The 15,703-nt window shown below is 47.8% G+C and overlaps 1 long non-coding RNA gene across 1 annotated transcript; it reads left to right on the top strand.

The window, feature by feature from the left end:
- Positions 1 to 4,941: 4,941 nt before the first annotated feature.
- Positions 4,942 to 5,531, top strand: LOC141101508 (uncharacterized). The gene is made up of 3 exons (XR_012234989.1): positions 4,942 to 5,061; positions 5,145 to 5,242; positions 5,441 to 5,531. It is a non-coding gene; the product is annotated as an uncharacterized lncRNA (long non-coding RNA).
- The last annotated feature ends 10,172 nt before the right edge of the window (positions 5,532 to 15,703 follow it).

The following is a 15,703-nucleotide window of genomic DNA, read 5'->3' as shown; positions in this document are numbered from 1 at the left end:
CATCATGCCATTACCTGTGCCTAGGCGTGCCATCTGGCACGTACCATGTTATGGACCTTGGCGTGCCCACGCGCGCACCTTGCACGTTTTGCTTGTTTTCTCTGTATGTGATCTTGTGTTATTCTAATGAAGATACCTTGCACCTACGTCTAGTCTCGTCTTGCTTCCTGCTCATCCTTGTCGTCAGACACTCGTCTAGTGTCCCCTGAGCCGGCCGTCTGGTCCCAGCAGTCGTGGTGGCTCACCCCCTTGGTCTTGCCCCTGACACTCCCTGTATAGGGGGTGGATTCTCACAAGGTCAGCTCGCCCTCGGTGGGTGGGTGCCACGACCCAGAGGGTCCACTCAAAAAATGGGCTCAGCAGGAGCTGAGTCCGTCACACTTCCCAAGCTGTTGAAGAAGATCAAAGCAGAAGGAATTCCAGTCATTCTCATCGCCCCGAAATGGCCCAGAAGGTCTTGGTTCGCGGACATTGTCAACCTTCTTGCGGATGCCCCCTGGAAGCTTCCAGACAGGGCAGATCTGCTGTCTCAAGGCCTGATTTGCCACCCCAATTCTCGGCTGCTCAATTTAACGGCGTGGCTGTTGAGACCGAGGTTTTGAAACGAGCAGGATTCTCCGGTCGAGTAATTCATACCATGATCCGAGCCAGGAAGCCATCGTCTTCCAAGATTTACTACCGTACTTGGGAGGCCTATTTCACTTGGTGTGAGGCCAATAACATCGCGCCCATGTGCTTTTCGCTCCCTTCCGTTCTGGCGTTTCTTCAGGCAGGGCTGGATGCGGGGCTTGCTCTCAGTTCCTTGAAGGGTCAAGTTTCGGCGCTGTCCATTTTGTTTCAGAAGACGTTGGCCTCCCGCCCTCAGGTCAAAACCTTTCTTCAGGGCGTGGCTCACACGGCTCCTCCGTACCAAGCGCCCGTGGATCCATGGGATCTTAATTTGGTTCTTGAGGTTCTGCAAGGTTCTCCTTTTGAACCTCTCAGGGATGTTTCCCTTTCTCTCCTTTCTTGGAAGGTAGCTTTCCTGGTGGCCATCACTTCCATCCGGCGCGTGTCGGAATTAGCGGCTCTTTCTTGCCGCTCTCCTTTCTTGGTACTTCAGCAGGACAAGGTAGTTCTACGGCCTCCGCCCTCTTTTCTTCCGAAGGTAGTATCCTCCTTTCACCTCAATGAGGATATTGTTCTGCGGTCCTTCTGTCCAAGTCCTACTCACCCTCGGGAGCGGTCCCTGAACAAGCTGGATCTGGTCAGGGCGATGAGAATCTATCTGTCTAGGACGACTTCCTTGCGGAAGACAGACTCTCTTTTCATCATTCCAGATGGGGCGCAGAAAGGTCACCCGGCCTCCAAGGCTACTATTGCTCGCTGGATCAGATCGGCAATTTTGGAGGCCTACCGGGTTAAGCATCGAGTGGCCCCTCCGGGGATCAGAGCGCACTCTACCCGGGCAGTGGGTGCTTCCTGGGCGGTACGACACAGAGCCTCCACGCTGCAGCTTTGCAAAGCTGCAACCTGGTCATCGGTTCACACGTTTGTGAAATTCTACAAGGTCCACACCTACGCTTCGGCGGATGCCAGCCTAGGTAGGAGGATTCTGCAGGCAGCGGTGGTGAGTCCACTGGCCTGATGGAAGTTTGTTTCCCACCCCAGGGACTGCTTTGGGACGTCCCATGGTCTCTGTGTCCCCCAATAAGGCGAATGAGAAAACAGGATTTTTGGGTTGCTTACCGTAAAATCTGTTTCTCGGAGCCTTTATTGGGGGACACAGCACCCTCCCATGTTCTACAACTCCTGTTCTTACTTTGGTTGATTGGTTACATTTGAGTTGTTTGTTCTGTTCTCAATCTGTTCTGTTACTTCTCCTACTGCTTTCTCACTAACTGAGGAAATTCCCTGCCGGTCGGTGGGGTGTACACTGCGGAGGAGGAGCTAACCTTTTTTTGCATAGTGTCAGCCTCCTAGTGGCAGCAGCATACACCCATGGTCTCTGTGTCCCCCAATGAAGGCTCCAAGAAACAGATTTTACGGTAAGCAACCCAAAAATCCTGTTTTTTTTCGACAAAAATGATCTTTTTACCCCCAATTGTTATTTTCCCAAGAGCAACAGGACCCCAATAGTTATTGTGCAATTCGTCTTGAGTACAATACGTGGGGGTAAACCACTATTTGGGCGCATGGCAGAGCTCGGAAGGGAAGCAGCGCCATTTGACCTTTTTGGCTGGAATTGAGATCGGACGCCATGTCGCGTTTGGAAAGCCCCTGATGTGCCAAAACAGTGGAAACCCCCCCATTTCTAACTCTAACCCTAGCCCTAATGGGAAAATGGAAATATTTTTATTTTTTATTTTATTATTTTTCCCTAACTAAGGGGGTGATAACGGGGGGTTTGATTTACTATTTATGGCGGTTTTTATGTTTGGCGACTGTCGCATGCTAAAAGATGCTTTTTATTGTAAAAATAGTTTTTGCATCACCACATATTGAGAGCTATAATTTTTCCATATTTTGACCCACAGAGTCATGTGAGATCTTATTTTTTGCGAGACGAGTTGACGTTTTTATTGGTACCATTTTCGGGCTTGTGACATTTTTTGATCGCTTTTTATTCCGATTTGTGGGACGCAGAATGAACAAAAACCAGCGTTTCATGAATTTCTTTTGGGGGGTGCGTTTACACTGTTCTGCGTGCTGTAAAATTGATAAAGCAGTTTTATTCTTCGTGTCAGTACGGTTACAGTGATACCTCATTTATGTCTTTTTTTATGTTTTGGCGCTTTTATGCACTGAAAACAATTTTATATAAAAAATAATTATTCTGTGAGCTATAACTTTTTTATTTTTTCGCTGATGATGCTGTATGGTGGCTCGTTTTTTGCGGGACAAGATGACGTTTTCAGCGGTACCATGGTTATTTATATCCGTCTTTTTGATCGCGCGTTATTTCACTTTTTGTTCGGCAGTATGATGATAAAGCATTATTTTTTGCTTCGTTTTTTATTTTTTAAGAGGTTCAATAAAGGGGTTAATTAGTGGGACAGTTTTATAGGGCGGATCGTTACGGATGCAGCGATACCAAATATGTGTACTTTTATTTATTTATTTTTTAAAAAAAATGAATTTATTAGGGAATATATATATATATTTTTTAAATTTATTTAGCGATTTTTTTATTTTTTTTTACTTTTTTATAAATTATTTTTACACTTTTTTTTTAAACTTTATTACATTGTCCCAGGGAGGACATAACTGTCATGTGACAGATCGCAGATCTATCACATCACAGATCGCTGTGAAAGATCAGCGATCTGTCACAGGCAGTGCTGCACTCTTCCTCATGCTGGCGCTTTGCAGCCATGAGGAAGCCGCCTCCCTGCAGGCCCCCGAAGGTCCCCGCCACCAATTTGGATTCGGGGACCTGCAGGGAAGGAGACCCCCGCAGCAGTGCTGCACATCGCGCTGCTGTGGGGGTCTCAGGGAAGCACGGAGGGAGCCTCCTTGCCGATGCTTCCCTAAACCCCCGGTACACTGCGATCGTGTTTGATCGCAGTGTGCCAGGAGTTAACGTGTCGGGGGCGGTCCGTGACCGCCCCTGACACATAGTGTCGGGTGTCAGCTGTGATAATCAGCTGACACCCGGCCACGATCAGCTGCATTCCCCCCGTGAGCGCAGCTGATCGTGCTAGACGTACTATTCCGTCCTTGGGACTTAGGTCCCAGGTCACATGGACGGAATAGTACGTCTAATGTAGGAAAGGTGTTAATATCGGCTTTTTCTGGAGTTTTTCCTGTAATATGGGAAAGCCTAAGGCCAGAAATAAACCCCATAAATCACTGTACATGGAGACTTTGGGATCAGATCATTTCTGTCCGCGCTGATTGTGGAAACTAAAAATCTTCTCTAAAAGCCTCAAACTTCTGTGTGTGACTCAGAGCTAAGATCTAACGTGATAGAAGATTCCAGTGCGGGGAAGACGGGAAACCTTCATATAGACGGCCGGCGGGGATGGAGGCAGTGACCGACTCTGGCCAAATCTATTTCTAGAGCCGCAGTAGAAGATGAAGATGTCGTCCTCATCATGAAGGAGTTATTTCTCATGTCGTGTGTAATGAATATCTCCTGCAGTATTGCTGATGCCGATTCCAGTGTCGGTAATGAGACGAGAATTAGCGTTATGGAAGATGAGTCTATGAGGAACGTGTTCAGCTGCCGACTCCGAGGAGGAAACTGCTTGTTGTCTGTGGCCTAAATATATAGGTTTTATTAGTAGATGTCAGGGAAGAAAACTAAACCCTGTAAAATAATAAATCTCCTCATATGTTTCCCTTATTATCTCCAGTAATTGTATTATTACACAGGATTCTTATGATGTTACATTGGATCATCTTCTCATTCAGGTCTCTACAATATTGGATCCTCTCAGTGAAGATCTTCTACAAAAGAGAGTTTTCCTGATTTACCCATAAAGGATGGATATGGACAGAGACAAGATGGCGGAGAGGATGTTACACCTCACCCTAGAGATCCTCTTCCGTCTCACTGGAGAGGTGAGAGATTCTGATGACGTCACATTACATCATTCTTATCTATGGGAATAACAGATGGACAGAACTGGAGAGGTGAGGACTCTGGGAATGTCTGTAGTGAGATTTATTAATGTGTCTCTCCATAACCAGGATTACACAGTGGTGAAGAAGACCTCTAGTGATCGCTGTCAGGACCCTGTGTCTGAGGGATGGGGACGACCACTGAGCCCAATCACGGGGCCTCCATCTCACCCCCTGACCCATGAGGACATCAATGACCAGAAGATCCTAGAACTCCTCTACAAGATGATTGAGCTGCTGACTGGAGAGGTGACACTGCTGGGAATGCTGGGACATTACACAGTAACACTATGAAGGGATCGGGGGGATGACGGTATCATTGTATGTGTCAGGTTCCTATAAGGTGTCAGGATGTCGCTGTCTATTTCTCCTTGGAGGAGTGGGAGTATTTAGAAGGACACAGAGATCTGTACAAGAATGTCATAATGGAGGTTCGCCAGCCCCTCACATCTCCAGGTAATAGACAGGACTAAATACACATGGCCTATAATTATCTGTATGTAGAGAATGAATTCAGTCCCTGTATGTGTTTCCTCCAGATCTATCCAGTAAGAGGACAACACCAGAGAGATGTCCCCGTCCTCTTTTTCCACAGGACTGTAAGCAAGAAGATCCCAGTGCTCCTCAGGAACATCAGGTAGATGGAGAGAAGGTGTCAGGAGATCTCCCCTATGATGTGTAGACGGCTGTGAAGGTCTTGTGCTCAGTCTTGTTTTATCCACCAGTATTATATGTTTTATACTTGTGTAATGAGAACGGTGGAGATGGCAGGATTAGAGCTGATCATAGATGGGACTTCTCCATCTGTTGGTGACTTTTACAATATTTGTTTCAGGGTGAAGATCTGACCCATATTAATACTACAGAGACCTATGTGAGAGATGATGAGTGGTGTAAAGAGGAAATTCCCACATATGACTACCCAGGTGAGTAGTAACCACTGAATGCAGAGAAGTCACAGATTCCTCTCAGTCACCGGCTGTGGCTGCTTTATCGGTGGTGTAGTCCGGCCGTATTACCATGATCACCATTTTGCCTCTAGACCACAAAATTCTCCGCCATCCAAAACTGTTCAAATGAAATAAACTGGGAAACTGAAACCTGCGTATCTCAGAAAGGAAACCAATTTCTGTCAGTGTCCAAGGATAATTATCTGTCACCACTTGTGCAGGGCCCAACTAGAGGGACGGCCCTTCTGGACTTAATTTTAAGCAACAGGCCAGATAGAATAACAGAAGTACGAGTCGATGGATGTGATGAACAGCGGTAGTTATCCCACCGCTGCCACCAATATGTGACGAACAGCCCACCGTTGGGCAGAGATGCAGGAACTGGTCTTTGATCATCAGGTCCCGTAGCTGCTCAAAGGATTCAAACCGACAATCCGTGGATCCACTGGTCAAAGTGGGTCCTGAGTCCTTGCACTACATCACTGTAGCTATCATGTGGGCCACATTGGAGGTGTCAGAACTTCTTTCGGTATACCTCAGGTGTCAGCCGATATTTGGCGATCAGCGCCTCCTTTATGGCGCGATAGTCATCATCATGCGCTTGCGGAAGAGAAGCAAACGCCTCCAGAGCTTTGCCTTTTAGCCCTGGGGTCAAGTACCTGGCCCATTGGTCTTCGGGCAGTCGGTACTGTCTGCAGGCTTTCTCAAAGGCTCGCAGAAACGTGTCCAAGTCCCCGTCCTTTTCCATCACGGGAAAATGCTCTGGCTGGGGTTTAGGAGTCTGGACGCTGCTGGGCTCACCGCTTCGGGCTGTGGGGGTATGCCCCCCTTGTCGGAGCATCTCCAGCTCATGGGCTCTCTGAGCCTCAGCTTGGCTCTCAGCTCTCTCCGCCTCTCGCTCGGCTCTCTCAGCCTGGGCCTGGCGCTCGGCTTGGGCCTCCTGCCGATATTGCTGGATCAGCCTCCCCCGTGCCTCACTGTCTTCGGCAGGGAGCGCGTCCAAGGCCTCTTGCAGGTAGGGGTCCAGCGTGCTCTGATTGAATGTGGGGCCAGCGCTCATGAGTGGAGCCTCTGCTGCAGCCCCATTGCCACTTGGGCCAACGTCTGCGCCCGCTGGATTCTGGTCGTTGTCCAGCTGCACTAGACCCGCGATCATTTGATCTTTGGTTCCGCCTGCGGCGTCTATGCCTCAGTACGTGCATAACCCAGTAAGGGTGTCCTTTTTCTGCTGCTGATACCACTCCACTCTCATCTGCGCCATGGTTGCCAAATAAAAGATAGAAAAGAAAAACAAAGAAACGGGAGGGGATACTTGCAAGTACACACTAATGTCTCAGGACTAGTAACCACTGAGTCTGTTCTCCAAAACCTATGATGCAGGATTCCCGCAGGAACCGTGTAGGTTTTTAGTGAGAGGAATGATTGCTCAAACCAAATCACTAATGCTCTAGGATTATCCCACCGCTCTGCCACCAATATGTGATGAACAGCGGTAGTTATCCCACCGCTGCCACCAATATGTGACAAACAGCCCACCGCTGCTCGTCCGATACGGCGACTGACGGGGGTCCCGCTGCCACCAAAACGCGACGGACAGCGGACCCTGTGTCACCACTATGTCACAGTCCCACCACTGACACGGGTGTATCAGCGGACGGAGGGTCGAGACACACTGCCGGCACACGGCTATCACAGGCACAGTGGGGGCTTATCTTAGTTATCCCACCACTGGCACCATGTGACCAAAAATATCCAGCAAGCTAATCTCTCTCTACAATTTGCCGCAGGGGAGTATTTTGGGTGTACATCCCACTTCCTCAGTTCCACTTCGGAACTCGCAGCTCTCCGGCGCCCCCCTTACCCTCAGGTCAGTCAGGGAACTGCACCTAGGATAATTGGTTGCCGGACGGGCTGCCTGTTGTGAACCGGCAATTAGGCTTCTGCAGTAAGGGAATTATCAATGCTGTGGCAGCAGCCCCTCATTCAGCAATATAAGACCCTTCTGTACTGCCAGCAAGCCGCAATAGCCATACACAACGTGCTGCCACCAGACACAGTTACTTAATTCACAGTGTTAAATTAAGAGGGTCCGTGGCAAACCCCTTGAATTAGTAGCGATTATCTATCAAAGGCGTATAGTTCGATTCTTAGAGCATGGAGGCAGACTAAATATCAAATCATTTATTTTCCGAAAGAGGACAGTGATTACAGATAAGTTGCTATAAAGTTGAGACATTAATTATGTACAGTTACAAATATAAAATAAAAGATGGATGAACATAGAAAGTACACTCACGGTTGTTCATGGCTCTTTAGGCAAAACCATGCGGCGGAGAAAGAAGGCGGAGCCACACATCTCCACTCATCTGGAGTTCTTGTCAGCACGAGGATTGGAGCCCTCCTCTGCTGGTTTTGCCAAGGGAATGCCTTATAGACTCTGCGATGTGACATCACGGAGAGGTGCATTCTGGGTTAATCCCACCTCTCTCATCCAAGTTATAATTTGGCTACAAAACTTAGATTAGCTATAACTTTATGGGAGAAGCTGGTATGGACTCATCAGTGGTATCATGTTTCCCAGCATAATGAGCCCATCAAGAAAACATCAAACATCTATGCGATATGACCGTCCATTTGGGAGCAAATCATATCTCAGGGTCTGGACATGTTAGAACTGCGGAAGTGACACTGTAGCGGAGCTGGGACCGCTCAGATTACCAAAAGATGATTTTCATATCTCTACTTTGTACGGTTTTCGCAGGGCAGGCTCTTAAAGGTTTACTTCTAACCTTGATTTCAGACAAAGACCCTTTTCCCGAACTTTTTTTTTTTCTTTCAGTTGAGGCTGAGAGAAGCCAAATGGTGTGACAGGAAGTGTCCTGGTTTATAGCACTTGGGGGGAAGGGAAACTACTACAGTGTACCATGTAACTCAGAAGGGGAAGAGAGGGGGCTGCAGCCCCACTGCCAGGCTGGCAGTTTTCAATGTCATAGAATGCCGGATTTTTCTGGAAAGTTCCAACCGAAAACATCATATCTTGTAGACATTGTACATCACAATGGGCACCTAGGGAACAGTGAGCACAATATAATACAATTCCACTTGTCCTTCAGTAAGGTGCCCTGGAAGGGGGTTACAAAAACGCTGGATTTCAGGAAAGCAAAGTTTGATGAGCTTAGATAGGACCTTCGCCGAATTGATTGGGACAATGTCCTCAAAAATAGGAGCACAGAAAATAAATGGGAAATATTTAAATCAGTTTTACACACCCACTGCGAGCTAGCCATACCGTACAGAAATAAAAGGGCTAGGAACAGGAGAACACCAATGTGGCTAAATAAGGATGTAAAAAGGGCAATAAATAACAAGAACAAGGCATTTAGGAAGCTAAAACAAGAAGGCCATGAAGAAGCATTAAAAAGTTATAGAGAAAAAAATAAAATGTGTAAAAAACAAATACATTTAGCAAAAGTGGAAACTGAGAGACTCATTGCTAAGGAAAGTAAAACAAACCCCAAACTATTCTTTAATTATATAGACAGTAAAATGATTAAAATTGATGGTGTCGGCCCTTTAAAGAACAATGAGGGTGAAATCATAGAGAGCGGTATGGGAAAAGCAAATGTTTTAAATACTTTTTTCTCAACAGTGTTCACACAGGAAAAGGATTTGCCAGAGGAAATGCAGAGTGATAATGTAAACTCCCCATTAAGTATTACCTGCCTAACCCAGGAAGAAGTGCAGAACCGCCTTAGTAAGATTAAAATTGTCAAATCACCAGGCCCTGATGGCATTCACCCTCGGGGATTAAGGGAGCTAAGTAATGTGATAGACAGGCCTCTATTCCTTATATTTAAAGACTCTATAGAAACAGGGTCTGTTCCTTTTGATTGGCGGCAAGCAAATGTGGTACCAATATTCAAAAAGGGGTGTAAAAGGGAACCTGAAAACTATAGGCCGGTAAGCTTAACATCTGTTGTGGGTAAAATTTTTGAAGGGTTTCTAAGGGATACCATTATGGAATATCTCAATGTTAATAAATGTTTAACTCCATATCAACATGGATTTATGAAGGATCGCTCCTGTCAGACTAACCTGATCAGCTTCTATGAGGATGTAAGCTCTCAAATGGACCAAGCAGAATCATTGGATGTCATTTATCTTGACTTCTCTAAAGCATTTGACACTGTCCCACATAAAAGATTGGTAAGTAAGATGAGAAATCTTGGGCTAGGGGAAAATGTGTGTAGATGGGTAGGTTGCTGGCTTAGTGATAGAAAACAAAGAGTGGTTATTAATGGGGCACACTCAGATTGGGCCAGGGTCACTAGTGGGGTACCACAGGGGTCTGTATTGGGCCCCCTACTATTTAATATATTTATTAATGATCTAGTGGATGGCTTACACAGTAAAATATCAGTATTTGCAGATGATGCAAAACTATGTAAGGTAGTTAACACAAAGGAGGACAGTTTGCAACTACAGACAGATTTGAGTAAATTGGAGAATCGGGCTGAAAAATGGCAAATGAGGTTTAACACAGATAAGTGTAAGGTTATGCACATGGGAAGGAGAAACAGATGCTACAATTACTTACTAAATGGGAAACTGCTGGGGAAATCAGACATGGAAAAAATAGGGTCATGGGATGCATTAGAAGAGGTCTGGGGGGGGCGTGGCCTGAGCGGCATGTGAGGAAGACGTGTGCCCGCTGAGCTCCCGCATATACCTGCTTAATTCAGCCGTTCTGTCCCCACAGCACGGCTAGTATAACCCCTGGAGGCTGCACCGGAGACGGTAGACACCGCGGGGCACCGGAGATCGCTGCTTCACCCCAGGATATGGGGAAAAGAGGTCAGAGAAGGGTGGCAGGAGAGGCCGGAGCGGGGAGCCAAGATGGCGCCGCTGCCGCAGCGCGTGCCTTAGAGGAGGCCGCAGAAGACAGCGCAGCTAGGAACAGGGCAGTGGCGGCCAGGCTGCAGCGCTTTGCCCGCACGGCCGAGGCAGAGCAGGAGTCTCTCCAGGATTCTGATATGGACCAGGAGACTGTGGCAGAGGACATGAGCCCGGGAATGGGGGAGGAGGAGGAGGCTACCCATGCCAGAGTGCAGGGGGGGAAGGGAGCTGAGCCTAGCTGGAGTGATCTGGTGGAAAGAAATAAACAGCACCTCACAGCCTTGCAACTACAAGTTCCAGACGAGCCCACCAACAAAGATGTAATTCTGGCAGTGGTGCACTGTGGGACTGTGATCTCACATGTCCTGACACAACTGGGCTTTCTGCAGGAGTCCATGCAGACTGTGCGACATGAACTGCACAGTGTTAGAGACAGAACAAGCCAGCTGGAAAAACGTATGGGTGCTGTGGAGAATTCGGCCTCTGACTCAGGACAGCATTGTACAGAGCTCAAGAAGGACATGGCAGCTGTCTGGGCTAAAACTGACAACCTTGAAAATAGATCCAGAAGGAATAATGTTCGTATTGTGGGCATGCCAGAGCGCTGTGAGGGAAAGAATCCTACTGCCTTCATTGAAACATGGCTTAAGGAAAAAGTAGGTGAGGACAATCTAACACACCTATATGCAGTGGAAAGAGCACACAGAGTCCCGACTCGGGCCCCCCCCGGTCATCCACCAAGACCTGTGCTGGCTAAAATCCTCCATTATAGAGATAGAGACGTTATCCTTAGATACTCAAGAGAACACCCTGACCTTACAATAGAAGGATCCAGAGTCTCCTTTTATCCGGACTTTTCGCCGGAAGTTCAGAAGATGAGAGCGAAGTTCACAGACATCAAGAAGCGTCTGAGAGCCTGTGGCGTCAAGTACTCCATGTTTTTCCCGGCTAAACTGCGTGTTGAGGCCTGGAATAAAACCCACTTTTTTCTGGACCCCAGGGAAGCCGTGGACTGGTTGGACCTTAACGAGTGACAGTTGAGGAAGGAGGGGAAGGAGCAGGAATGTGGCTGATGGTATCTTGGCTCGCTCAGTTATTATGGAGCCTTGCGGTTGAAGTCTGCGGTCCTGAGGCAATGGACTGCCTAAGAAGTTATATTTTTGTTTATTCTTATATTACTCTGTTATATGCTGTTTTTTAAGAATTTGTGGTCCTTATGGGGCCTTGGTCTGAATACGGATAAGGAAAAATGCAAAGTACTGTGGGGTTATATCCTGTCAAATGCGGGTAGTGAAAAGGAACTGAAGCGCCTGCTGAATGGGGTGGAAGGGTTCGACAGCACCCTTACTTGTTGCACCCTTGGTTCAGCCCAAGGAATTGTTGGAGGGTGTTCTTTGGGGGGAGGGGGGAGGGATTAGGTTCAAAATGTCCTTTGGCATACTTGTACATTTCAATATTGGCTATGGTACGGCCGGGGGGGAGATGGTAGGCAATATGCTATGGTACGATAATGGCTGACTTTAAGATACTTAGTTGGAATATCAGGGGGTTAAAGTCGCCGGTAAAACGACAGGCCATATTCTCCTTCATAACGGACCAGAAGCCGGTGGTTGTTTGTTTGCAGGAGACGCATCTCACACAGGAGACGCTGGGAATCCTGGATAAGAGATGGGTACAGGCGGGCTTTCACTCTACTCATTCCCAATACTCTAGGGGGGTTAGTATATTGATTCACTCCAGGACTCAATTTAAGTGTCACCGGGTGGTGGTGGACACAGAGGGGCAATTTGTTCTTCTATCTTGTACAATCTTTTCTACCTCACTGGTGTTGATATCTATATATATATACCTCCGCCATATAGCAGTAGAGTTATCTATGAAGTTCTTGCCATTCTGAGAGATTTTCCGGGGGTTCCGCATATGGTGGTGGGAGATTTTAATAATATTCTGGATTCACACTGGGACAGGGGTAGCCATGAACCTTTGAGGCTGGGAGGTAATCTTACGCCATTTGGGGTGCTCGTGCGGGAGATAGCTTTGACCGACTTGTGGAGATGCCGTAACCCTGGTGTCCGTCAATTCTCGTGCTTCTCCTCTACTCACTCCTCCCTGTCTCGCATCGATCTGGCCCTGGGTGATGATCTTATGCTGGGAAAAACTTTAGAGGTTAAATATCTGGCGCGAACGGTATCTGATCATTCGCCTGTTTCAGTCATGCTTGGGGGGGCGGGAACAGGAGGAGTGATAGACCTCTCTGGCGCCTCAACCCGTTTTGGCTACAGCTAATCGATAAGAATAACGGCTTTATCCCTGAGTTGCAGGAATATCTTAGTTTTAATAGAGGCTCGACTTCTAGTGGGATCGTCTGGGAGGCCTTAAAGGCGTACTTAAGGGGAATGTACATACGAGAGATTTCTAAAATAAAGACCGCCTCCAGGGCAAAATCACAACTTGTATTCAAGGAACTGGAAGATGCGGAAAGGGCCCTTGCAACACAGAGCACACCTGCCACTCAGAAGCGGTTGGGGGAGGCGCAGTCAAAGGTGACCAAACAGACATTAGAGGCGGCGGCGCAAAAACGGCTGTTTCAGTCTACTCAATATTTTGAGAGTGGGGAAAGTGTGGGGCATTTGCTTTCTGTCGTGACATCGGCACAGAGAGGGTCTGCGACTATAGCGGGTCTTCAGGATGTGAATGGGCGACTACTCACTGACGCACCGGGGATTTTAAAAATTCTGGAGACTTTTTATGCTGACTTATATTCCTCACATGCTAGAGCCCCAACAGAGGATGTTGTTGCCTTTTTGGAGGCTGCCAATCTCCCAAGGCTGACTCCTGAGGACAGACACTTTCTAGATAGACCTCTAAGTCTGGACGAGTTGGAGGAGGCTCTGGGAACCATGTCCAATGGTAAGGCACCTGGGGTAGATGGGTTGCCAGCTGAGGTGTACAAACGGTATAGAACGGTGTTGCTCCCTGCTCTATTGACAGTGTTTAATGATAGTTTGGAACGGGGTGTTCTCCCACCGTCTATGCGAGAAGCTGTCATTGCCGTGCTGTTGAAGAAGGATAAGGATCCAACTCTGCCCGCGTCGTATAGGCCCATCTCCCTCTTGACGCTAGACATTAAACTTTTAGCGAAGGTCCTGGCCATTCGACTCTCAAAAGTAGTAGCTGTGTTGATACACCCCGATCAGACGGGGTTTATGCCCAACAAATCGACGGCTATGAATATTAGGAGATTATACCTGAATATGCAGGTGAGGGCTGATAATGCCGGGAAGAGGGTGGTTCTGTCCCTAGACGCCGCTAAGGCATTTGATAGTGTGGAGTGGGACTATTTATGGGCGACGCTTCACTGTATGGGCTTTGGCCCGGGCTTTATTGGCTGGGTCAAGCTCTTGTACTCGGAGCCGAGTGCACGGCTGAGGGCTAATGGTCAGTTGTCTGACCCTTTTTCACTTCATAGAGGAACAAGGCAGGGATGCCCTTTATCCCCGCTGCTGTTTGCTCTCGCGGTGGAGCCATTGGCCTCGAGGATAAGATCGGATGCTGGCATAGAGGGATTCCGGTATGGGGAGCATGAGGAGAAGGTAGCATTATATGCGGATGACCTGTTGTTATTTTTAGCGGACGCGGACAGATCATTACAAAACACGATGACACTTCTTGGGGCGTTTGGGGAGGTCTCGGGTCTGGTTATTAACTGGGAGAAGTCTGCGCTCCTCCCACTGGACTCATGCTCCTGCAGTGTGGTAGGTGTGCCGGTTGCAACGTCCCTCCAATATTTGGGCATAAGAATATCCAATAAGCTGACAGACTATGAGAGCCTAAATCTTGTTCCGCTGTTGGACAGGATCAAACAGAAGGTTAAGGCCTGGGCAAAGTTACACCTCTCTGTTGTGGGAAGAGTGAATCTGTTGAAGATGGTAGTTATGCCGCAACTATTATATGTCCTTCATAACTCCCCTGTCTGGCTTCCCCAGAACAGGTTTCATAAAATTAATATGATTTTTAGAGAGCTCATCTGGCTGAAACAAGGCGCGAGAATTAAACTTGAACACTTGCAAAAACCTAAAGAAGAGGGGGACTTGCGTTGCCCAACCCATGGCTTTATTTTCTGTCTTCCCAATGCCAGCATGTAGCGGGAGGAATGGAGGGCGAGTTGGTGGATCTGGTGGGAGGTCAGAAGATCCTTCAATTTCTAGTGGGGCGGGGATCACTGGTGTCGAGTCTGGAGTCGGGTAGATTTCGATCCCTTGCACTCAGGTTCCCTACGGTGCTTCTAATGGTTAGGGTATGGGATAAGCTGAGGCAGCTGAGAGGAATACGCGGTCTTACAAAGTACTCCCCCATATGGGACAATCAGCATTTGCCATGCATGAAAACGCTCAGAGGCTTTGCTCACTGGAGGCGGATTGGCATATGGTGGGTGTCGCAGCTGGTGGAGGGAGGGGTCTTTAAAACTTTTGAGCAATTGGGACGGGAATTTCCCCTCCAACGCTCTATGTTTTATCAATATTTGCAGCTGCGTCACGCGTATATGGTGCAGAGCAAAAAAGTTGACCTAACCGTACACCGTGACGTCATTGTCCATAGGCTTGGTATGCAGGGGTCCACCAGGGGACTGATTTCGATGGTGTATGGTGGCTTACTTGGACAGGTCCTGTCAAGGCATCCTATTGGTGCACTGACAAAGTGGGAACAACAGCTGGGTACGATATCAGCGGAACAGTGGGACTCGATTCTACAGATGATTCCCAGATTATCTCTTAATGAGCCTGGCCGCCTGTCTCAGCTATATATCCTCTATAGGACATACAGGTCTCCCGAATGGTTGTTCAGTAGAGGGTTATGGTTGGATTCGAGGTGCCCCAGGTGCACGATGGATAATGCGGACATTTTACATACGATGTGGACATGCTCTTGCCTGCAAATATTCTGGATCGTGGTCCTTAGCCTTATACACTTGGTCACGGGACAGGATATTCCCAGGGACCCCACGGTTTGTGTTTTGGGCTATGTTGATGAGGTGGGAGGGGATCAATACCTTAAAATTGCTGTGGCCAGAATGCTATTTGTGGCCCGAAAGCTGATAGCTTATCACTGGATTTCTGCCAAAATCCCCTCAAGAAAAGAATACATTAATAGGTTGAACCAAATATTATATAGGGAAAAATTTGTGTACCTCAGGAGGGGTGTGCCGCATATTTTTGGGAAAATTTGAGAGGGATGGTTGAAGGTTCCCGGCC

The sequence above is a fragment of the Dendrobates tinctorius genome, unplaced genomic scaffold (assembly GCF_039654945.1).
Source record: "Dendrobates tinctorius isolate UK_male_01 unplaced genomic scaffold, ASM3965494v1 ptg000119l, whole genome shotgun sequence".
NCBI classification, from domain to species: Eukaryota; Metazoa; Chordata; class Amphibia; order Anura; family Dendrobatidae; genus Dendrobates; species Dendrobates tinctorius.
The sequence above is the reverse complement of the archived record's forward strand: the minus strand, read 5'-3'. Positions and strand labels throughout refer to the sequence as shown.